The sequence below is a fragment of the Manis javanica genome, chromosome 13 (genome assembly GCF_040802235.1).
Source record: "Manis javanica isolate MJ-LG chromosome 13, MJ_LKY, whole genome shotgun sequence".
In the NCBI taxonomy this organism is placed as follows: domain Eukaryota; kingdom Metazoa; phylum Chordata; class Mammalia; order Pholidota; family Manidae; genus Manis; species Manis javanica.
Genome location: NC_133168.1, coordinates 18,996,374 through 19,022,435, shown reverse-complemented (window position 1 = coordinate 19,022,435; position 26,062 = coordinate 18,996,374). Strand labels below are relative to the sequence as shown.

Sequence of the window (26,062 nt, the reverse complement as noted above, 5' to 3'; positions counted from 1 at the left end):
TTGCAATTTGCACTGAAATTTTGCCTCTAAAGTTCATTGGCATCATGATGCTATAATCTACAAACATGCTAATCTAACAATTAGTAGAAAATTATATACTTTAAGAAAATTGAATGGCATTCAATTCTCCTGCAGCTGCTTAAATTATATCCTAGGAGAAGCAAACCTCAGTGGGCTTAACGCTTTCCATGGAGCTTTCAAAAAACACATTACATCAATTATGAGTATTATTGTGACAAACTGAAATCAAAGGGTATATAAACAATACACACTCACTTATTGGTAATAACAATTTTTCAAGATTTTGATTCCTACTGGAGAATCCTTAACTATGCTCTGAAATGGGCAAATTTATAATCATGCTCTGAAAAGAGAACTTTCCATTGATATGTTCTTGTAAGCTTGAGCTTCAGCCCTATCTGGCTACTTAGTCCAGGATGAATGAATAATGTCACCAATAGGTTTATTCTGTTAGCAGAAAGAACATCACAACTTTTTATTCAAAAATTAATGACTGTTTATTCAGATAACAGCTATTTCTCTGTTTCTTTTCTATATGTTGCTTCACCTGAGGGAAATTCTTATGTAAAATGTAATTAACTGTATCCAAAAGTACAAGGAACTTTCCTAGAATGCTGTATGAGGCTGTTATTTCTTGTCCACACAAATTAAATTCTGAGTTAATATGTGTAAAACACTTAAAATAGTTTCTGGCACATAGTATGCATTCAAAATCAATAATATGTTCATTTCTTTCCCAGAGGGTAATGGGCAGGAAGAAATGATTTGGCAGGCGATTCACAGTCCTTTTATTATCTGAATTTCAGTCACAACTGTAAGTTTCTAAACAGTGAAAATGCTCCACAATCTATATTTGTTAAATATGTCATTTGGCAAGCTCCTCAACTCGTCTTATCTCTTTGAATATCCTCCCGCACTTTGTAACAGATGTTTGGCAGCCCATGGCTATATGCCTGGCCAACGGGGAACAATTTAGAAAGGACTGTCCTGGTCCTAGCATTTTTGAGACACACATTCACCAGTGTATTATAATTGGGGAGCTGTTTCAGATGCCATTACCTCCAATAATTCTGATAAACTTTGAATCAGGCCCACACTTACGGCCTCACAGAGAGTTGTGCAGGAGAAGTTGATTAAAGTACAAAAAATTCAAGTCAGGTTTATAATGCCTCTGCATAACCTGATAGCCCCAGCAAGAAATGCATTACTGTGCTGTTACATCCATCTCAGTAGTAATCCACAGGGACAGAAGTTCAAGGAGAGCATGTCCATTATCCACTTATTCTGGGAAAAGAATGGTCTGATTAAGGCCATCTCATTTGTTTTGGCTAACAATTTGGCTGCATGGTCACAGAAATAAGATTGGAGAACTGGTTACATGACGGTTTGGCAGAGGATGTCAGATGGCCCTAAAAAAGAAGTAGAGTGCGTGTCCTATGTGAACCCCACAAGCTCAAACTCCCACAGCAAAGGAGATGACCCATCTTGAATAAGTCATTCAACCTCTTCCCTCATTCACTCCAGTGCTTTTCTAATGGGCACAATCCAACTGGCCAACCCAGCAGGGCATTAATGGAGCAGATGATAAGTGTATGGGTAGAATCTTGACTGTCCCAACTACTGAGAAGAGGTTTGATTATGCAGAGAGATGTTGAAAACCAAGCTTCCAGGATATGCGTATGCACTGGGTGTGAGGTGAGACAGAGGGAGTCACCATGGATGATGCCAAGGCTTTTCACCTGAGCCAAACAGATGTCATCTACTTCAGGAGGAAGAGCAAACCTGGGGGGAGCTCATGGTCTGACCTGAACAGTCAGATGATTCCTCCCAGGACTCTAAATCCTAAGCTGGTGACGTAGAGAGGAAGGGGTCATCGCATTCATCACAAGGCAGTGGCTGAGCCAGATCAGACTGCTGCTGGCCACCGCTGTCCTTTTCGATGCGCAGGTCCCTGGGGCTCTCCCGATCTGGCCCATGATCCAGGCCTGGTCCTCCAGCTTCTCATTCATTTTGGCAGCCCTCTGGAGCTGTCAGTGGCTTCCCAGTGAAGTCCATCTAGCCAGGTTTATTTGCAGTTGTGACCTGACCGAGGGTTGGCCGAGCATGCTGTGAGGCATTAGTTGATAGTCAGCTGGTGGTCTCAGAACAGTTGGCATCCTGTTGTCTTAGCGGCCCAACTAGCAGATGCTCGCTGAGGTTTCTGTAACATGAAATGTGATGTGTATGTTTCACTTGATATATGTTGTTTTCTGAGAATATTGAACATTATACTAAACGCTGCCTGTCAGATCTCCCATCTTTCTAGATCTCCCTAGAAATCACATTTATGAGGAACAATGATCTTGACAGTATTCTTAGATTTGATCTAATAATGAGTTTTTTATAGAGTAATTTTTCTTTTAAATAATGACCTGAAATACAGATTACACCAAATTGCAATTCAGTAAAAATATTCTTAGTGATGTGGGAGCAATAATCTAATTTTATTTCCTTGATTCTGAGTTCTTACTTTTTAATATCTTGTTTTATAGTACATTTTCTTAACAATCAACTCAATTTTTGTGTCTGTGGAATAATACAGGGTATATGTCAATAAATCTTTAATGAAGATTGTAATTAAACTATACAAATAAGTATAAGATTTTTTTTCTTAAAGATATTCTAGAGGTTATATCAGGCATAATGACTCCTACTGTTAAAAATTATTTCTGATATATAATGTAATCAGCTTGCCTTAACTTACCATAAATCTCATTTGAATTGTCATTAGTAAAGGTGTTGAACAATGGGTCATTATTCTTCATGTCAAGCACTATGTAACTAACAAATTTTTCATTTAATGGTTTATTAACTTTGAGTTCCTTTGCAATAAATAGGACTTTCTAAAGCATCCTATTTACCTGTGAATCAATACCTATCCAAGTGTTCTTACTAGACATAAAACAATTGTTAACAGAGTAGCAGTCTACTTTCACATATATACAGACAAAACTGCGTATTCTGGAAATGCCTCATGTTACCAAAAAGGGTTATTATTCCTCTTTTTGGAAATATTCTTTTGATGGTTGCCGACAGCATCCTTACCATGTCAGTTCACCTTGAAAAGATACACCTTTGTTCAACATCAAGGGAACTGGTGAAAATTTGTCAGGGTAGGAATGGCAGTGTTCCAGAGGACATGACTCACAGTTAAAATTGGGAGAAATGGAAATAGCATAATGTCAGAAGTATCCTTAGAGTAAGTGTTGCAGTAAGGGGAAAGAAGCTTATGACTCAGAATTTTTCTCCAGGGCACCCCAGTACAACAGATGATTTAAGAAACCTCATGCAACATAGTACCATGAAAAATAGGGAAGGAAGCAGAAAGAAAGGGGGGAGAAAGAGGACAGCATATATTATGGCACCATCACAGATACTGATTTGAGAGGATGCTGTGGATCAGGGGAGAACATCTTCTTGCAAGACCAGTGGCCAGGGAGGATTATGGTGGGTTTACATCACTCCATGATCTTCATCCTGAACTCAGCCAGTCATCCCCCAAATATAGTTCAAACATGTATATTTTCAGTCCCACAAAGAAATCACAAATATTTGTAAATACATTAGACTGACATAGCAATGAAAGAGTATGGCCCATTAACAAGATTATTTGACAAGAAAGGTTTGACAGGATAATTCATATTTTCTTCTGAAATTAGCCCACCATTTTAGGGGTGACAGATGCAGCTGACCCACATTTGAGTAGTCAGGCATCAAAATCAGCCTGATACCAGAGTCATTTTCTCTTATATTTATCATTAACACTCCTGAGTAATTTAGTTCCCTGGCAGCATCGTAGCTTTAGAGGAGAGGATAACTACGGGGCAATTATGGTTTTTATTAGCATATTTCAGATAGTCTCTCTCTCTTCATTAAACAGAAACAATACAGTAAATACTGCTCTTCTTGGCAATGCATCAACAGTAATGCCTCTCTCTGTTCTCATTTTCACAGATAACGGGTGCCTATAGCTGACCACTGAAAGTTCATGAGATTTAAAAGTCCCCTGCTTAAAACCGACTTGATTTTTTTCCAGAGAACATTTAAAAACCAATGTGCTCATCATAGTAACCTAATAAATTGTTTTCCAGCTGCCCAGCTGCCCACCTGTCCTTCTGAACAAATGCATGGCTGCCAAGACACTACCATGGCTGCTGCAGAGGCTGGGCTGCCCTTCCCACCTCCACATTTCCCTTCTCTTGTTTCCTTGCCTGAGAAACCTCACCTTCTCTCTCCTCCTTATATAAATCTTAGCCAGGCTTTAAGGCCCAAGTTCCACTTGCTGCCTGCAATCTGTTATTCTGGGTATTACTAAGTTCTTACACTCACACAGTCCTAGAGAGATAAGTACGAGGTGACTGATGTTTATCCAGTTAACAAACATTGTTATCTGTTAAATTCAAGGCATTGTGGACTAGAAAATATGGAGATTTTAAGAAAAGATATGATTGGAATCCTTCAGGAGTTTACTGTTGTCTCAGACACATATATTTTGTTCTCCTATCTAAACGTAAACTCCTTTTTAAGGACTGTTTTCACATCTAGTGTTAATAGGGACCCCCTCCATCCAATCCCAAGCTTCTCATAGAGCATCAGTACATATATATACACTAGTAATCAATACATATCAGCTTTCCCAATTATACATAAAATCTAAAAGAAAAAAAAATAATACTTCACCACCACAAAATCTACACAAAATAATCTGATGCCATTTTCATAGCTTCTAGCCATGAGAAACTATACTTTCTGGATCACTCTCAATGTATTTCGCTGCTCCTTTGATCTCTACTGCACTATATAATAAGTTTTAACTTTACTTAAAATAAAGCATAGTGATGAAAAGTATGAAGTCTGGGGCCAGACTGCCTGGGCCGAAATCCTAAAATCTTACATATATGACTTTGACTCATCTAAATTTGCTCATCTGTAAAAGGGGCATAATAAGTCTATGTAATTTACAAGATAGCTGTGAAGATTAAATGAGGTAATGCAAATAAAACATCTAAAAAACTGCCCATTAATAAGTACTTAGGAATTTTTATTTGTGATAATTATGATTATTCATGGCACCATTGGGGGTATAATCAGGTGTTGTTATCTTACTTCTATGGATGAAACAGGTGAGCCAGAAAGAGGGTAAATGATGTATTCTGAATTACAGTCAAAATAATTTCTAATGGCAGAGTTTCAGCTCCCTGAGTTCACTGGCTTTGAAATAAGAACTGAGCTGTCTTATCTTCTCCCACAGAACAGTCTGCTTTCAGGTTCAGTTCAGTGTAGTATTTGGTGTTGTGAGACTGCATGAAAAGGACAAATAAGACATGGTCCCTTTTCTCAAGTAGTTGACTCCAATCATACTACTATAATGGATGTTAGCGGAATTTTCCTGAACCAGACTCTAAGAAGGTAGACACTTCATTCTGTTATATTTGAATTTCCTGTTGTAACAATAATATGTGAGTATTTGGGGTTGCTAGTAGAGGTGGTGTACCAACTAATGTATCAGTCAGGACCTTTAGCAGCAGATGATAGAATCCACTCCAGCCAGTTTAAACAGGAAAGGATTTATTCAAGGTGTAGGTACTTCACAGCCACATGACCTGGAAAAGAAACAACTAGGAGAAAGCCCAACTATGACACAGAACTGTTCTGGTAGGCCTATTGCTACCTTCTCAGCTCAACACCTATGACATAGAGCCTGGACATTAAGACCTGCACTGTGGCTGCCTTCAAAGGCCAAATTTCTTGCTAACATGCTTGCAAAAGCATCTAATAGCCATGTGGGTAGCCACTCCGTCACCCTGGCAACTCTCTCCTTCTGAGTCTTGCAGAGCTGCATGGACCTGCAAAGTCAGAGTCAGAACCCCGACCTTCAAGAGAATCTGGTGGGGTTTTCCGCCTTTTCTTCTCATTCCTCCTCCTCTTTCTCCTCCTCCTCCTTCTTTTAGTTTGTCTTCTTCTATCATTTTATGAGCTCTACCTCCTTCTTCTATCATTTTAGTTTAGGACACAAGCATAAAGGGTTAAAGCAAAGGTCAAGAGAGACGATTCTCTGTATCCACCACTGTCCACGTGTTTGGCTGTTCAATGCTATTCTTCCCAAACTGGAATTTCTAAATAACAAAACAGTGACTACAGCATGCTCCCACTTGATATAAAGCAACCATTTCTCTTATCAATAAAAGTGCTCTCTTCCTTGACCCCAAGAGGGAGACCTAAAGTCTTCCTCCTTTAGGCTGGTTGGAATTACTTCTTAATTCCTGTAACCTATGGACTAAATAATGAAGTTAACCCTTTATTAAAGGACAGAGGAAGGGAAAAAGAAAAAGAAAATCAATTAGTAAATAACATCAATATATGAATAATAGAGTGAAAGGCAACCGTAGTTAGCCACCCTGGCCCTCTTTCTGCAGCTGGTCATAATGTTCTACGTGACTTTTGTTACCTTTTTTCTGCACTCCATTCCACGTTCCCTTGCCCTTCACCAAAACCTCAGCTGGCTTAAGTTCTTTATCTGGTGGAGTGACCTGGCTGTTCCTCAGTGAAAGGTGTGCTCCTTGGTAGTTTCATTTGCATGGGGTTACTGGGCTCTCCTTTAACTTCACTGCTGAGTGTGGCGGCACCAGCAGGCAACTCAGAGGCCATCCTGAGTTCATGTCCTACAATTCCCCACCCTGTTCAAGCAGCAAAATGATTTCCCCTTGATGATTAGCATCATCATCTCTAAGCAATTAACCTCCTATTTTTTGTGTGTGCTTGGGAGTTATTTTTCCAGGGATGTTAAAAATCTCAAAGTGACTTAATGTCAGTACCAGCACCATTTCAATGTATCCCCTGATGGAAATATGCCTCCTTGAGTACTAAAATATCTAATCAAGTAAGGGCCAAGGTTTTAGGGAAATGAAATGAGAAATTGTGAGCAGCTCTTTAGACATTTTAGTGAGGGATGCCACTCTCATTTCTACTCCCTGGGATTCTGGCTGCCATTCAGTTCATCTGTAGAAAAAGACAGCACTTCAAATTGCTTACTGGCTCAGAGTAAAGACTGCATCCTTTCAGAGAGCACCAGTGGGGTGCTGGTATGCATTTAAGAACTAGCTCTGGGGAAGAAAAAGCCCTGATTTGTAACATTTGCTAATTTTACTGGTATAAGTACTCCCACCATGTTTAGCATCATTGAGCACAGAATTACAAAGAGATGTGCAGTAATGCAACATTATATAGTGTTTCCACCATACAGATTCGATAAACTTAACTTCAGGAACATAAGTGACAATAAAATTCAAAAAAATAATTAGGAAGTGATTAAATTTGAGAACTGATTTTTAAAAATATAATTCATTTAATTTTAAGTTTATGTGATTTAGTTTTTAAGAATGATTGTGTTTAACAACTGGCTTACAAAATTTCTGAACACATAGTCAGGTCCTGCAAGGTGGTAGGAGGGAGTTCCAGCCCACTACTGAGTACATCTCAGACTTACTCCACACAGATGCCTCAAAGCTATTGCCTAACTGAGTCCTCAGTGGTAAGTCTTCCATTTCTATAAAGCTAGCTGCTCCAGTGTATCCCATGAGCATTAAGTTATTGCTTATTACTTTCACTAAAAAGGGAGTTTCTCGATCTGAAACAATATTGCATGAAATACTATAGGAGTGAATAAAATGTTCAGAAATTCATTGTGTGGTTTTGGTGAGAGATCTATGGGAGGGGAAAGAGAAGCGCAAATTCACAAATCAGAATAGCTGTTACGTTCTCATGGACTAAACCTGACCTCTTCATGTCAAAAGGAACCCCTTGTAAGAACATAGAATTAGGTTGAGGGAAATGTGGAAATGCAGGATTAAATGCACTGGACCATGAGTTACTTGTTTATGCAGTGTATTGATCCTTTGGGACTGCCCAAAACCTATCTTGTTTCCATTTACTTCTACTTTATGAGGGAATATTGGTCAGCTTTGTGGATGATGGATCACTAATAGCATACCGTTTGTTATAAGGTAGTTCAGGTTCAAGCCCATTTGCTCTCCCAAAGCCAGGAGATCAGCAGCAACCAGAATCTGTCTATTCTCTATCAAAGGGAGACTAGGTATTTGCCACAAAGGTTATGGATTTGTTTCACTGTAGCATGAGTCTGTGTTATGATTCTCTCCTTAGGACTTTCTAGAGCAAGGAATTCTGGCATAAATACTTATTTTAGTCTGTTTAGGCAGTTTTAACAAAATACTACAGACTGGGTGGTTTACAAACATTTATTTCTCAGTTTTGGTGGCTGATAAGTCCAAGCTATGGTGCTAGCAGATTTGGTGTCTGGTAAGAGCCCACTTCCTGGTTTATAGATGGTCATCTTTTCACTGTAACTTCACATGGTAGAAGGGGTGAAGGGTTGCTTTGGGTAGCTAATTCCACTCATGTGGTTTCTACCCTTATGACTTAATAACTTCCTAAAGGTCCCATAACCTTGGAGGTTGGAATTTCAACAAAGAAATTTTAGGGTAACACAAATATTCAGTCCATAGTACTAGCCTAATTTAAAAAATGTATCTAAAATTTTGTAATCTGTGGCCCTAGGTATCATAATCAGGACACAGTTGATTCCATTTCAAACAATGGGTGCAAATATAATTCAGAAAGCAGATATATCTTCTTATGCCTACAAATGATAGAGGATCCCTGCACAAATAAATCAGTAACCAAAATTACTCATTAAGGTAATTACATAGCTTAATTTCTAGATCAATGAAACAGTTCTCTCTGAACATGAAGATAAATTTAACTGCACACCTAACTCTTTGTAAAAGCTAATGATAGGAGGGATAGATGCATAATTTGGATTTATATAGTACAGCAGAAGCAGGGTTTGTTCATCAGCTATTGTGATGAAATATGAGGCTATATTGTCCACATGGACACTTTTGCAATGTCAGTGGCAAGAACTTGAGCCCTTCTCTCTTAGTCTAAAATAAATAAATAAATAAAACAATCTACCAATGGCCAGGGATTATTACTCAGGTTTACAATGTTACACAGTGGTTGCTGGCGATGAGTCAAATTTAAGTAGGCTGAGGTCATGGTACAGTAGAGAGGCAGAAAAGTGGATCTGGGCACCAGCTCCATGCAGAGGGCAGCCCCTCAGTGCTGAGAAGACCTAGAGGCTGTAATATACCCTCCCAGTGTTGGGTGCTTCCTTCTCCCTCAGCCTGAGGGGGCTCCCAAGTCAATCCCAGCTTTTCTAGCAAGCTTACATAACACCAATGGGGAGGGCTGTGCGTAAGGGGACTGGTTGTATGGAATGTTATTCTGTGACAATCAGAAAGTGTCAGAAGAATATGAGAATTGAGAATTACTTTAATTACATCTAAACTTCTATCATTAATATTATTATTTTATTTTCTAGATCACATAAAAATGAAATAGTAATAGTTCAGGAAAAAAAATTTTAATTCTCTTTTTCAGGCTCCTTCAGTATTTTAGTATTGAGGCTCCTTTAATATTTTATTCCCATCTTTTTCATTTTTACTACCTAACACGATTTGTGCAGTGCTCCTGTTTCATATTCCTCCCTCCACTGTTCCATAAACTCTAGAAGGGCAGGGAGGACTTTTTCATGACTGCAATTCCAGCTACCAACACAGAGTTTGGCACGTAGTAGAAGCTCAGTGAAAGTTTTCTGAATGAAGAAATGAATGGATGAAATGTCAATGATAAAAAGAAATCTTTAAAATAATTCTTTGTGTATTGATTTAGGTAAGTGTTGCTCTGACTATGTAATTTAAGTTAATAAAGATACAAATAAGTAATAGGATTAGCAACCCAGGAAGTACTTATTTCTTTATTTAAAGAATACCCCCATTCTTACTTTTTGTAATTTTCTCTCTGTCCAGTAGAGGATAAGAGCTCTCTGGTGTACACACATATATGTATATGTAATATACACATATTTGTAAGTATACCTTATATATGTACATATCAGTGTATTTGTATGAGATAAGCAATCATATTTGGACTAATGCATGAGTGAGGCTACCATCTTCAAGAAAGGAAGATGTTCAAAAATTAAGTAGGAAAAAATCGAAGAGTTTGTTCACCCAAATGAATGTCTGGTTGCATAGGCTGTATTTCCACACAGTGGAGGCTTCCTGAACCCTTGCTTAATGAAGCTACCAGAACCAATCTCCTCTCCTCCCAGCATTAGTCACCAACCCCCGCCCATCTGCATTTCAAGAAAAAAAATCTGAGGGACCAAGATTAGAGCCACACCCCTATTCCTCTCAATCAACATGTTCCTTGGGAATTTGCGTGATCTCACATGACATATACTGTGTATTTGAAACCACCAAAAACAAGTCTGAAAAGGTATAGCCTCTGGATTGCTGTCAGATTTTCAGACTACATCCCAGTATGCTTGCTCCCTTCCATCTCCCTCTGCCCCACTCCCTGCCTCCAGCCTTGCCCCACCACACACACACACACACACACACACACACACACACACACACACACACTGCATAATTTTGATTGAAATCTGCAGTTCAGAAATACCCCGAGACAGTGCGTGGTAAACCAGAGTGCTGACAGTGTCGACCAGCAGGCCTGCAAGGGAAAGAAAGTGGGGTCACAAACTTGCTTTTCAACCCAGCCTTGCCCCAGAGGAATTACTTCATCTCACTTGACTAAAACTGCATGTGACTTGATTGTGCCTTGAAAAGAAAACGTGCTCCAAGTCACTACTTTATGGGGCATTTTTGTGATCAATGTGAGCAATCTCAGACCTGGAATTTCTGTCGCACACGATGGTGTCATCAAATCAAGGTAAATTCATACATCATGAATACATATTAAATTTAGTCACAGGCCCAGGGCTCATGTGTGACATATATTTAAATGAGAAACGACCATCTCTGTATTGATATAATCCAGTCATTCCTGGATCCCCAGGAAGAATTGTTGTATGACTTATAATGAAGGGTAGAGAGCCTGAGGAAAGATGTGGGTAAAAGGATACCAGACAAGGAAGAAGAAATGGAAGAGGCCAGATGGGAAGGCAACAGAAGGGATGAATGAATTAGAAAGGAAAAGGGAAGTACAATGGGGAGAACGGAAGAGTGGCTTCCTCTTGACTCTCGCAAACAGATGTTCACAAAAAACCCATTGGACAGGGATTTGTGTTCACCTGCTCACTGATTGAAGAAGTATTTATTTAAAGCCTACTTTGTGCCAGGCCTTGTTCTAGGTGCTGGGAATAAGTGTGGACAACAGAGATGGAGCCTCTTCTATCACATAACTTACATTGCTGTGTAGAGAGACAACAACAGTAACAAAGCAAAAACATGTAAATAAGCAGATTTTAGAGATGAACCTCATGGCTTATATTAATAGTAAATTATCACAAATTTAGTGGCTGAAAGGAGCACACAAATTTATTCCCTCGTAGTCGTGGAGGTTAGAAATGTAAATGGGTCAGCAAGGCTGTGTTCCTCCTGGAGGCCCAGGGGGGAAATCCGTTCCCTGCCTTTACTGGCTCCTGGAGGCTGCCTGCATTTCTCAGTTCAGGGCCCCTGACCCTCCAGCCTTCCTCTTATAAGGACCCTGGTGAGTACATCAGGCCCACTTGGACAACGGAATATTTCCAAACCCTTGACTCAATCACATCTACCAAGTCTGTCTTGCAGGGTCCACGGAGTAGGACAGGAATGTGTTTGGAGAGTCACTATTCAGCCTTCTCTGGAGCCTTCAGTGGCTCATGCACCTTTCTGCACCTGGGCTGGACCTCAGTCCTCTGACTCCAAGCCCTCTGGTCATCTGTTACCCAGGCAGAATTCCACCACCCTCTAGTCATTCTCTACCTGCTGAAGACGCAAGAGTCCATTTGGTTGTTCTTGGATGTTTTCTACATTTTTAGTTTCCCTCCTTCACTTGTATTGTGTTCTGAAGCTGGTAAAAACAAACCTAATTTATTCAAAGGAGACAGTAACTGACAACTGGTTAATACATCCAGCCATTCAACAAGGATTCACTAAGGGCTGGTTATGGGCCAAATGCAGAACTAGAGTGGGAAACAAAGCAGAGGTTGCTTTGCTTTGCTGCAATTCTTAGTCCTGCAGAGAGAGAGATGTTAAATGATCTAACACATAGATGACCATGCATTCTACTAAGTGATAAGAAGGAAGTGAAGAGGGTTTGATGACAGGTTATAATTAGGGAAGCTAATTAGACAGGGAGGTCAGGGACAGATTTTTCTGGAGGGAACACTGAAGCACAGACTGAGGGATGAACAGAAGCCTTCCATGTAAAGGGAGTGTGGGCAGAGGAAGACAGGATTGTATGTGGGTGGGTGGGTGGGCTGGGGCTGCTTTTACAGGCAGGGCAAGCTCAAAGGCCCAGAGATGGCAAAGAGCTGGATAATTCAGCTAATTATTTAAAAGTTCATGTGACTGGAGAATAATGAGCAGGAAGAGGGGAAATCTAAGATGAGAGAGAAGCCTGACAGGTCGGGGAGGTGTAGGTCATGCAGGTCACAGAATGTGGCAAAGAATTTGGATTTACTTTTAAAGTGCTTTGGGATTTTATTGAAAGATTTTTAAGGTGAAAGTGATCTAATCATACTTGTGCTTTTTAAAAGATGACTCTGCTGCTGTGAGAATAGATGGGAAAAGTGTCCAAATTGACGCCGAGAGGCTAATAAGGAAGCAGCTGTCCTGGAGAGGGAGACGATGGGAGCTGCACCCAGCGCTGTGCCAGAGAGAGGCAGGACCTGAGAGACAGGGGACGCATTCCTGCGGGGGGAGCCACAGGATTTGCTGGTGGAGAGACATGCAGATTGGGAGCACCTATGGTCCAGTCTGACTAGCAAGTAAAACACTTGACAGTCTTGGTGGGCAGAGGGGCTGTTTACTGAGATGGCGAGGAGCAGAAGAATGATGTTAGGACAGAAAATCAATACATTCTTTTTTAGACCCATTAAGATTGAGATTTTTGTGAAATTTTAAGATAAGATTTTCAAATAAGCATTTGGATATAAAAAATCTGGAGGTCAGAGGAGAGCCCTGAGGTCGACATAAATTTAGCATAGCAGTAATATTTAAAACTACGAGGATGGATGAGATCAGGTGGGGAGAGAGTGTGGAAGCAGAAAAGGATGGGGCTTAGGAGCACGTCCGAGGAAATCCATACGTTTAGAGTTGAAGAGGATTCAGGGAGAACGGAGGCTGACAGTCAAGGCCAGAGATGTGGCAGGAAATCAGATATGTGCAGTATTGACAAAAATATTTGTATAACTTCCTCTGACTTATGTAAGCCTTTGTTTTCATTAAGATCTTAAATACCTCTAAAGACCCTTACTATCTTTTTTCTGTTCCTCACATAGTTCAACCCATAATTCCTTTCTCCCCGTCTCACAGAGCTAGTGGGAAGCTCAAATGTGATTTTGTCACTTAAGTGCCAGACGATCATTAAGAAGTAGCTTCCTTTTCATAAAGTTTAATTAAACGTATCAGAATACTGTTTTTGAGTTAAGGGATACTGTTTGCTTAGCATTCAGTTGTCATGTCTTCCAACTCGACTCTGATCCATGACAGTTTTTCAGGTTCTCTCTTTTTTCTGTGACCCTGACAGTTTTGAAGGGTACTGGTAGGGTTGGGGAATTTCGTAGAATGACCCCCAGTATGAGTTTGTCTGATGGTTCCTCATTACCAGGCTAGGGTGTAGCTCATACCACAGAGGTGAGATGCCCTTCTCCCCATATCCTGTTGGGAGCACATGCTCTGGTGACATCATTGATGTCTGATGACACTGCTGGTGATGTTAACCATGATCACTTGGTTTAGGTGGCATCTTTCAGATGTTTTCATTGTGAAGTTACTAATTTTTCCATTCCATACTATGTTTTTTTGAATCAGGTCACAAAGTTTGATGATTTAAGAAAGGAATCATGAACACATGTTGAGTTTTGTTTCTTTAAAATGTCAAGGCATTTGGAACCTGCTGTCACCTGGAGACTCTGCAGCCCCTGCTCTGGGCAATGATAAGGCTCACCTGCTTCCCTTCTCCCAAAGATGATGTATCTTGTACAGTTCTTCTAGTTTATTGAGATGGGAGGGTGAACCAGATTCCTGTTACTCCATCATAGCTGGAGGTGGAAATCATTATCTTCTTGTTTTAATTTTCAATTTGTTTTTAGCATGATTGAAACTTCCCTCTTTGTTAATATTTGTAATTCCTCCTTTGTCCATTGTCTATTATGAATCAATTGCCCATTTATCTCTCTATAAATTTATATATTTATCTTTTTGTATAAATTTATACAACACATTAAGTACAAAAGGAACAGCTTCCTAAAATATGGAGGGTTTCATTAATATCTCAAATGAGATCTCCTCACTCCTGTGAGAGGACTTCCCCTTCCCACTCCTGGGCAGTACTGTGGGGCTGTCTGTCAGAGATCCTGACTCCCTCCTGACAGATTCATACGTATGGGCCAGTTGAGCCAAGCAGAGGACTCCTTCCTTTAGACGCAGGCCTGTTGTATTACGGAAAGCCAGTCAGAACCATTGAAGGGTAGATTTATGCCTTGTAAGACTAAAGTCCTCTCTCCGTTTTTCTGAGATTAGGAGAACTAAGCACCATGGACGCCTAAGCACTAGATTTGATCTTTTCACCGTCATGACGAAAGCCTACATGAGATCAAAACAGTGCTGTGGAAAGTAGATAAAAGATGAAAAAGGAGAATACAGAACTTTAATGACATTTGAACCCTTGGCTACAGCAATGCCTAAAGTCCACCTTCCCTCAGCATACTAACATTCCATTCCATTCTCTATTCAGCCACTTTGACTTAAGGTCCCGCTACTGAAAACCAAGGTTCCTTAGACGGTTAGGTTTCTGAATGTAACCATGACTACACTACCACGGCAGCAGTACAGCACATTGCTCTACCCAGGGCTTTAGGTGAGGGGGATCCTTGCAGAGCGCCCTTAATAATGATTGGCCTTGAATTAAAGATCAAAGGAGAAAGGAAACCTGCCACTGCATTCTGCATTTTACATCAGCCCACTAGTATCATGCATGTGGAGTGCATGCACATGGTTTGGGATGGTTTGAGGGCTCATGGAAGGAGACACCATAAACTTCTGAGCCTATAGAGAATCATTCCTGACTTAGAGTGTGGGATCAGAAATGCTCAGATGGGTGTTTATGTTTGATCTATTGCATCATTTGGTGACTTTGATTTTACATATGTACAACTTGAGCAAACCATATGTTTTTTAAATCAGTGATTTCTTGATTTTTCCTGTGCTCACCAGTTCTCTCCCAAGCAACTCTCGCGGTGTGCCTGTGGTTCCCCCAGGTCAATAACCCTGACTCCTGTCTGTTGGAGGAGAATCACTATCAAGACTTCTTGAATTAATGCATTTTAAAAGATGTCTTTAAGAAAGTCAGCATTTCTGTGTTATTCCCAATAATGAGTGAGATAGCATATGTGCCTGTATTGCTCAATGCATAAAAACTCTTGTGAACATTTAAAACATATACAACTGCCACACTTGTGGATTTCAGTAAGAAAGTATACTTTAACTCCTCATATTATTTGCCCATTCTCAATATCCTAATTTCATGAGAAACTTTTGTTCATAATAGATTTTCTTTTTCCTTTGGCTGAAATAAAAATAAATCATTTCCAGTCATGGGAAGGCCTATAAGGAAAAAAGCAGACCCCTTTCATTCTTGTTTTTTGGTCCAGTATTTGCTTTTCTGGCTTTTATAGCAGGAAGTCTCTCAGTCTTCTATGTATTTACATTTTGAAGCTCTCTCTGGAAGAAAATTTTTTCTAAGAAGGATCTCTTATTCACAAAATAAGTCGAGTCCTAAGCACTATGCTACAGCAAATCTAAGAATATTTGGATGTTATAAAATTTGTCTAACACCGACTTATATAAGAAAAATACAAGTCAGTCCAAGAATATTTTCTCACCCCCTCCAAAAAACACTTCACTCTAGGCTGATTGCACAGATGGCAGCCAACAGAGATGGAAGAAAGGATACTTACTTAGGAGGTGCACTTGCTTTATCATTGAAATCATTTGATATTGGAATGAAGCAGACTTCTAAAATCTGAGTTGGGAAACCAGACGGGGAAATAAAGAATGATCAAAGGTATGCAGTTTGGGAGGAGAAGAGGGAAGAAACAGGGGCCAGAGCTGTGACAGAGTCAGCATCTGGTTTATCACGGAGACTGGACTTAAACTGGGGCCCAGATAGGCTTGGCTCCAAGGATGTGGTGACCTGTACTGGGGCACAGAGGACTCATGCTCAGAAGGGCCCCATGGTTGGTTTTAAATGTTGCCATCTTGAAATTCTCAATAAATATTGAGGCAAAGGAGACGACCTTTTTTTTCACTTCTTGTGCTGAGTCCCACAGATTTCGTGGGCGGTCCTTAATCCCAGGGGGTTCTCCCTGGCCCGCCCCGCTGTTTCAATCTCTCATCCCACAATTCTCATTTTCTAGCACCAATAAAGAAGCTGAAATTGGCTTTCTCCTTTACAGACCTGTTGTAGCTACATGTCAGGTCCCATCTGCAAACTAGAATATTATGGCAATCTCCACTCCTTTGGTTTCTGCACAACTGTCCACTGAAAACAAATGGAAATCTGCTTTTACCTTGAGTCCCGAAGGGACGTGCTCCTTGAAACATTCTATTCATGTTTCTGCTCCTAAAAAATAAATCAACCTCGATATTTGTAAGACTTACCTGTGCAAAGTTCATGCACCACATTCATACTCAGACACCACAGGTAGACACTGGTGGGTATTTGGAGAGGCGAGGAAGTTGGCCTGAGTGGGGCGATGGTGAAGTGGTTACTGCGGGCCGAGTCCAGACCCAGGTGAGAACAGCTGCCTCACGGTTTGGGAGAGATGCTCCTCAACCGTCTCAAGGAGCGAGGAATGGGTACGCCTCAGCCATAAAACACAGGCAACCCATCTCACAGGGTGAGCTTTAGACGCTATAGGGAATGCTTGAAAAGTGCCTAGCCTGATGCCTACCACGTAGTAGATACTTGGTTTAAATAACATGTCTTCGCATTAATTATTGTTGCATTCTCATGAAAGGGAAAAAAGTGAAAAACCCATCATCTGACCGGGTGCACTAGGGCGATGCTGACTGAGCACGTGACAACACAAGCTTCACCTCTCCTCACCGGCGCTGCTGCCCACCTTCTGTGTGAGCGTGGGGATTTTCTCAGCCTCTCTACAATTCTGATGTCTTTTTTGACAAACGGGAGGGTTAGATGAAATCATTCCTTAATATTCTTCCAACTCCAAACTTTTATTCCAAGAAGCTTACTTTTACCTTTCTTTTTGGTATTAAATAATTGTTATCTTAAAAGAGTAAACAATCCAACTCTTCAGAGGTAATCATTAAAGTTTGATAAATACACATTCTGAGTTTTTTCTAAAATGTATGTTTTAGAGTCTTATATATACAATTTCTCTTCTCATACCATGATCTCATTTCATAAAACTATACGTACATATACATATACATATAGTTTGAAAACTATATAATTATGTGCATACATACTTTTATGAAATGAGATCATGGTATTTACAGGATTCAGCAAATTACATTTTTGCCTGTATTCATTTTCACATCTAACCCATTCCTTTTAATGACTGAGTAACAGTTGATTATATGGGTCTTTCTCGTTCCCTCTCTCCCCTCCCCCTCCCTCTCCCTCTCTATCCCCACCCCCTCTCCCTCTCCCCCACCCCCCTCTCTGTCTCTGCCTCTCTCCCCACCCCCCTCTCCATCTCTGCCTCTCCCCTCCCCCTCCCTCTCCTCTTCCCCTCTGTCTCTGCCTCTCTCCCCTCCCCCTCCCCTTTCTCCATCTCTGCCTCCCTCCCCACCCCCCTCCATCTCTGCCTCTCTCCCCTCCCCCCCTCCCCCTCTCCCTGTCTCTTAAGTGTTTCAATAGGTGAAATTTCTAGATATTGAAATGATTGGTAAAATCCTTATAAACATTTAAATACATTAGATACTAGTAAATTTCCCTCTGTGAAGTTGTGCCAATTTGTGTTCCCACCAAAACTGAATCTACGAAAAGTGCCTGTCTCCCTACACCCCCGGGATCAGTAGCTACTTCCAATATGCGGATAAATTTTTGTCTAGAGGTGGGGCACAAAATATCTCAGTGTTGTTTTAATTAGAATTTTTAATGATTAGCTAAAGGGAGCTTCCGTATTACTTATTTGCATTTCCTCTTCAGTGAACATATATTTGATTATTTTCATACATATTACAAGTATTTTCTCTCAGTGTCTCACTTGTCTTTCAATTTCATTCACAGCATCTTTTGCCATCTAGTTTCATATTCTTGAAGCCAGTTTTGTTAAATATTTTATATATCATTCTGTTTTTATATTGTTTAGAAAGACCTTCCCCAACCTAGAATTAGAAAAAATATTTTGTCTATTGTTATTTCTTTATAATTTTGTTTTTTATTCTTTTAATTTGAGATTTGAATATAACCTTAATTTCTTCCAAATGGAGAACCAATGATTTTACCTTCATTTATTGAACGAACCATCCTATTTTCCTTAATTTGATATGTCACCTGTATCGCATATTAAATTCTGAGATTTGAGTTTCCTCCTGGGCCCTATTCTGAGAACAGCTGTTGAACTGTACAATCAATGTGTGCCTAGATGCATGACGGGGTGAGTGGCGGTCACAAGACTCTGCACAGGGATGTTGCATGAAGGATTTAAGTACTGGCCCCGAATGTTGGCAGGGGTATGTGAAGGAATTTACGGTGTGTGGTGACCCCTGAAGAAGGTTCTGTGTGCCCTTGTACTAGTTTTATGAGGGATGCAGGATACAGGTGGGGAGCTCAGCAAAGTACATGACACCAACCCAGAGAGCTGCAGCTGTGGGGCTGGGGACTTACACCAGTGCGGAGTCCAGCCCAGTCCATTCCCACTCTCTCAGTCCCTCTGCTCTGGGATGGGCTCACCTCTTCCACAGGGTCAGCCTTACACTACTGATTGCCATCCCTGCTGGGGCCAATCCCTGCTTTTCAGAACCAACTCTTGCCTGTTGTTCAATCAAAGGAATTTGGAAATGAAAAATCCAAAACCACTAGAACTTGTGCCTTGCTGCTGCAGCGTCAGGAGCCAGGCTAGAAACGAGACTAGTGTGACTAAAATGTGATAGGAGATAATAATCATGGTTTGGAAAAGAGCTCTGAAAACCATTCTGTTGTCAGAAAATTCTTCCTTCATTGGAATTTCAGAAGGCACATTGCTTCCTCTGGACCGTATATACCACATTTTAAGGCAAAGGGAACACATATAGATGAAAGATTCATCTTTATGTATAACCTAAATCTAACTTACATTGAAGAAATTGTTACTTAAGAATTATCTTCAACCCAAGAATGGACCAACAGTTGCCAAAGGGAAAGGGACTGTGGGGAGGGCGGGTGTGTGTGTGTGTGTGTGTGTGTGTGGAAAGGGAGGGATAAGCGGGGATTAAGGGGTATTATGATTAGCACACATAATGTAGGGGGGGCACCAGGAAGGCAGTATAGCACAGAGAAGACAAGTAGTGACTCTATAGCATCTTACTACGCTGATGGACAGTGACTGTAATGGGGTATGTGGAGGGGACTTGATAATGGAGGGAATCTAGTAGTCACAATGTTGCTCATGTAATTGTATATTAATGATACCAAAATAGAAAAAAAAAGAATTATCTTCGTATTCTCCCTCAATGTTTTAAAGTGTTACACTTGACTTAAGGATTCAACACCCCCCAAAATTCATCACAAATTGGTTAGGGCTATTAAAATAGCTACCAGGGATGCATACAAACTAATAAAAAGGTAATGATGTGTGTGTGAACATATCCATTAACCCAACCGCTTAAAATTTTATAGAGCACACCATGGGAACACACTAATCTAATCAATAAACATTTAGAGAATTGTATTCAAATCCTTCAACTAATTCTCCCAGAATAAAACTCATCTTTCATTCTAATCATTTAAAAAATTCTCCAAAATTTCAAATTTTTGAGCTCCAAATAGGTGTGATCTATTGTAATGATATTTGTATGTGGTACAGAGTTTCTGTGTCTGAAACTGAGTTAGTTCCTTGTACTTGAGGGACCAAATCAAATGCTTTCTTGTAAACTGCTACATGGAGAGGGCCATTTTATTCCTCCCCAGAGGAATTCTTTCGAGTATTTATATGCACTTCAGCTGATATAGCAACAGGGTTTTTGGAGAGGTAGGGATTTTAGTGATTTATGGTCATGTTTTACAAAAGGTTACAATGAATGAAGTGCAGCTGTTGCTCAGTCATTTCTAAGTAACTGGATATCCCGCCTTGTCTGGGATCCTGAAGTCACAGAGGCCTACAGCTGAGTCGGTCTGGGAAAATGCTTCTGGTGAATGTTTTGTATTCATCTGTGTATTTCCAGAACACAATAGCATTCTATAAGAGATATAAGCAAATTTTAGCCATAGGCCTCTGAGTATAAGAAAGGTTTGTTCATGGTGTGTTGCTGGTGGCAAATGGTCTGGCATAGTACCTATGGTCAGGTCCAGGGTGGAAATGGGAAGTGAGGAGGTCCACATGTCATATTTGAGATCTGAAATCTCAGAGAGTGAGGATTTAGTCTTCCCTTTCTGTGTCACCTCAAACCCAAGAACGTCCTGAATCTTTCATGCAGGATGACCTTCCCTTTCCTTCCCTTTAATATCATCCTACATTTTCTTCTTCCCTTGAGCCTCACATTTTTTTTTTTTGAGATTGTTAGACAGTTTGCCCTTTCTTGAACTCATCATTCTTTGGGAAGTGTACAGCCACGTACTTGCCTGCATTTTCCTATCAGCTTGCCTCTCTCTCTACAGCTGAACACATACACCGTGGTGCAGTGACTCCACAGAGTGAGTGGGCACATCATATGTGGGTGATTCATTACCTTCATGTCTCCCTGTGTGACCAGTAGAAAGCAGTTTAGGACATAAGCTTGCTTGGCATCATAGGAAGATGTGCCCTGTCTGCTTAAATGTCACTGTACCAAAATAGATCATAATGGAACTGAAACAGATGTTTTTGTGTTTATTTTCTAGAGTGTTCATGGATATAAGACAATAGATAACATTTTTTCTACTCTACTTCGTCATCTCATTCTGTATGTTTGTAAGCATGATGATCTTCGAAGTAGATTATCTAGAGAGTCTATATCTACACAAAGCATTGATACTCTAGAGGGTTCTAGGTATATAGATGAAAAGATTCATCTCAGTACTTACTCCCCAATTTACAGATGTACTGCCACAATTTATCTCAGAGCATGTACCAAACTAACTGTTTGCTTTCAGAAAACCAGGGAGATGGTTATTTTATATCAAATGACTTGCACCAACTCTCAATTGACAAGGTAGATTTTGGAAAGTTCTTGAATTGTTTTTCAGTTTCCAGCAATGTTCCGTGGTATTCACCAAGAGGCTACTTGTCAGCATCATGAGTTGGGAGTGGGATAAAGAATACATGAAAAACACCTGTCTCAGGCCTCTGTAGCCATCACACCCTACTTCTGCTCTGCAGACAAGCCCTGTGGTGTCACCCGACTGGTCCCTCACTGCACCTCATATACACTAGTATAGGCCTAGTTAGTGTATATCTCCATTGCTATGTTCAGCCTTTGCCCATCAAAACCATTATATAATTCATGTTATTCCTTAGGACCTTCCTGGTCCTTAATGATGTTCTCTGGGTGATCCTCCAAATCCTTTATTGTCTTAACATATTGGAACTTCTTTCCACTTGTATTATTAAATTTATTAAGTACTAACCATGTGGCAGACACTATTATCATTATAACTCTTAATTCCCACAGTTATTCTAGAAAGCAGGAAGTGTTACTATCCCATTTTACATACAAAAAAAAATATGGAAAAGAGAGCTCAGGTTTCTAACCTAGCACTACAGCCCTCCCTAGTCTGGTGCCCAAATTTGTTTCCACAAAAAAGCCTGCTTCCAAAACATTGCTTCTTTAAGAATTATCTTCTAAAAATATTCATTGCAATTTGCCAATTTAGCTTTGCAAGTCAAACTCCATAACAAACAGGTTGGTGACACATTGGAGGCATGGTGCATAAAATGCTGGCAAGTGCCAGCAGGTGAGGGATGCTGTCTTAAGCTCTGACCATGTCAGCCTTTCTTCAGCTACAGAAATATTCTTAGGAGATACCATGAGAATCACAGACACTGAATCAATAGCATTGTTTGTTCTCAACAAGGACAGAATTCTCTATTAAGACATAAAATTATTAAACAAAATATCTATTAGTTATATCTTCATTACAGATTTAAATAAAAACAAACTCCATTGATACATTATCAGCAGCCTGATATGTAGTAAACATCCAATAAAATATCTGTTAAATGAGTGTCAAAAAGTAGCGGGAGCAGATTTTAAAGAAGTGCAACCTCTCAGGCACAGTTTAAATACTTTTTCTCACTGGTCTGCACTATCCCTGATTTTTCTAAATTCACTTCTGTATAGTAAAACAGAACTTACCATTTTTATCTGGGACTTTGCCTACCATAGCTTTCAAGTGATTACTTGCTTCTTGTTCATCCTGGCATTTTTGAACGCACTGAAAAATACATGAGGGTGATCAGCTGAATTTTCCCTTTTCCTCAGCTGTGCTCCAAAGCTAAAAGATGGATGAACTATAAAGTCATTTTAATATGCTTTTTTCTCTTTTCCTAGTTTTTTTGATATCATTAATGTACAATTACTTGAACATTATGGTTACTAGACTCCCCCTATTATCAAGACCCCCCCCAAACCCCATTTCACTCACTTTCCATCAGCATAGTAAGATGCTATGGAGTCACTACTTGTCTTCTCCGTATACACTGCCTTCCCCGTGTCCCCCCAGTACATCATGTGTGCTAACCGTAATGCCCCTTTTCCCCCTTCTCCCTCCCCGCCCCCCCCCCCCCCCCAGTCCTTTCCCCCTTGTAGCTGTTAGTCCGCTCTTGGGTTCTGTGAGTCTGTTGCTGCCTAAACTAGTTTTTAATCATCAAAGTAATCCATGAACACAGTAACAAATTTCAAACAGCAAATAATGTATGAAATATGAAGCCAAAATTTCTTCCTTTTACCACCTCCTTGTGGCTGCCCCTCTACTCTGCCTCCACTGACAGAATCTTTTGTAACCTTTTTATCTGACTTTATCCTTCTTATTGCTGTCATTATGCTTCTATGTCTGGATGTACAAACTGTAGACATTGTCCGTTGAGCTTCTCCAATGAACCTGGAAGAAGTGATCACATTAAGTTTCTTTCCACTGCTCTTCCTCAGGAACCTCACAAATATTTTGTTATACCTTCATTTTTACAATTCTAAGGTGTATAAAAACCTATCAGTCTATCTCTATACGTATCACCTGTCTGCCTTTCTGTCTATCCATCCATCTCTATATTCTGTTACATAAATATAAGTCCTCTGTGCTTTGCCTGGTAAGATAATATGAAAAATGAAACCCCAAATGGCATGTTCAATATAAACATGTCAACATTATTCCCTGTAGAATCAAATATTATGTCAGAAGAGACAATGAGAATTCTGTAGCGCTAAAACTTCACCACTCATAGGAGAAGCTCCAAGAATCAAGGCCTAACAATCCTCTTTAAATTCTCAATTCTGGGTCACGCGAGTTACCAATATTTCTTACATCCCACCCTACCCTCATCCTGAGATTCTTATTTTGATTGCTCCTCTCTTGCCAAATTAAGGTTTAAATTATAGGATATATGCCTAGTAAACTTCTTAAGTTCTTGTCTGAAAATGTGTTTGAAAATCTGTGGTGTAAAATTTTAGATTCAAGATCTTTGCCTTAAAAATTTTGACACTATTGCTCAATTCCTTTTGCATCCACTGTTAGTGATGAGAAATCTCAAGGCAATCTGGTTCTATTCTCTTGTAGGTAATCTGTTTTTTCCTCTCTACTTTGAGGATTCTCTCTTTGCTCTTGGGGATATGACTGTTCAGTGGGGTGTACCTACACAGGAACATTTTCCATGCTGTCTGGCACTTGGCAGGCTCAAGGCCAAAAGCTGAATATGGAGACTTGCTTTTATTAATCTCTTAGCTTATGTCTCTGCTGCTACTCAGGAATCCTACTTCAAAGACTTCTTTCCTAGGTTGAGGGAAATTTTCTCCATTCTGTTATCCATACTGCTAGATCACAGCTTACCATGTAAATAATTAGATGTGTGCATTTAATAATCTGTTCTATCCAGTGATTACACCTTAATTCAATGATTGTGTATGTGTTTTTTAAAACCTTTTTCTTTTTGTCATTGCTTTTTTTTTTAAGCACTGTGTTTTTATGAATATAACAACCTCTGGAATTTTTCAGAAAATAGACTTTATAAAAAGTCCACTTCTGGTACCTGAACTATCTTTGCTTTCTCCAAGGCTCTGTTTAACTTGGAGCTTCCCTTTCACGCTTCTGATTTTTTTTTACATGTCTGACAACCCTTGGTGATTAAATCATGGTGAGTAAAGAACTTTGTTGCTTAGTATGAATGGCTGGGAAGGGGCCTTTCAGAGACCAGTAGATCCATTTTCTTAATGGAGCTTTCTTCTGACTCGGTGGTCTCACCACAAGCTTTGTGTGCTGGGACAGGGCATTTTGATGAGTAGGTTTTCTTTAAGGCTAAACAATGGGCAACAGAGAGGCAAAATGGGGTCTCCACAACTGACAATATAGGGGGGAACCTGACTCTAGAAGTGGGGTGCTTTATTACTTTAGTCTTGGGTGCAGCTGCTCATTCCTTTCCTTCCTCCTTATCCACTCCCTTTCTTCTCTTATTTCTTTACCTTTTTTTGACATCTGGCTGTAACTCAGGCACTGCCATGCTTTCTCCTCTGCCACAGAACTTGTGGTGTCTTGTGCTGTAATTTCTCTTCTCTGATTTCTCCACCAATCCTATACCAGCTGAAATGTGTCAAAATGTCTAGTCCATTGATGGCACTTTTCCTGTTTTGCAGTGTTATTATGGATTGGTTCTTTTAGAAATATATCCTCCTGTCATTTCAATGGAATTTTGGAGGAGAGGATGGAAGGTGGGAGAAGAGGTCAGATTCCTTGGTTGAACTGATATTTTGAACAGGAAGTCTGAAGTCCATTTAGAAGTGCCTACCATTTGTGTTAAAGCAAACTGATTGATTCAGTACAAAACATATCTTTTGTTCTTGCTCAAATGTGGATTTTTTCAAAGACCCACTTTCCCTCCAAAGACCCTGAAAAAGAAAAAGAGTTTTAATAGATATAATGAACAAGTCAAGCATTTCTAACAATGATTTTATGAATTGGTATTTGAATATTAGAAGGCAAATTAAAAACAATAAATATGATGGAAATTTTCATGAACCTTACTTCGACTCTTCCTCTAAAAGTCCTATTTTCTACGCCAACCAAAATGCAAAGAAAAACTAACTCCCTGAGTGCCAAAATGACCAAGTTTATTAGGATTCTAATAGCTTCCTTAATTAGGTCACCACACCTGAAATTTCCTGTATCCATTTCCCTTTACAAAAGGGAATGTTTACTCTTATAAAGCTTTTACTCCTGCAGTATGCCCGGTAATTAGTTCTGTGTATCATTTCTATATTGAGAAATGAATTAACCCTAGTCCTATGCTGAAGGTCCCCATCTCCCTTACAGATTTGCTTTTTGTGTGTGTGTGTGTGTGTGTGTGTGTGTGTGTGTGTGTGTGAAATAGATACTTCATTTCCTTCCAGAAGTATTAAATGCAGAATACTATGAAAGGCACAGCTTCAATAAAACTGTGAAACCATGAGAACAATGTAATAAATGCAAGAGGAAGGCTCTGAAACAGAGGGAGGTTCGGGAAGGACAGGAATGAGGATAACCCAGAAGGCTGCCCCAGCGAAGGGAAGCTGCTACAGCA

At 39.9% G+C, this 26,062-nt stretch overlaps 1 long non-coding RNA gene across 1 annotated transcript in view; it reads right to left on the bottom strand.

Moving 5' to 3' along the window:
* Positions 1 to 232: 232 nt before the first annotated feature.
* LOC140845756 (uncharacterized) overlaps positions 233 to 26,062 on the bottom strand; it is a 36,391-nt gene continuing 10,561 nt past the window's right edge. Inside the window, exons 2-3 of the long non-coding RNA XR_012124632.1 lie at positions 24,969 to 25,391; positions 233 to 2,221 (exon numbers count right to left, since the gene is read on the bottom strand). This is a non-coding gene — a long non-coding RNA (uncharacterized lncRNA). The remainder of the gene's footprint in view (positions 2,222 to 24,968; positions 25,392 to 26,062) is intronic.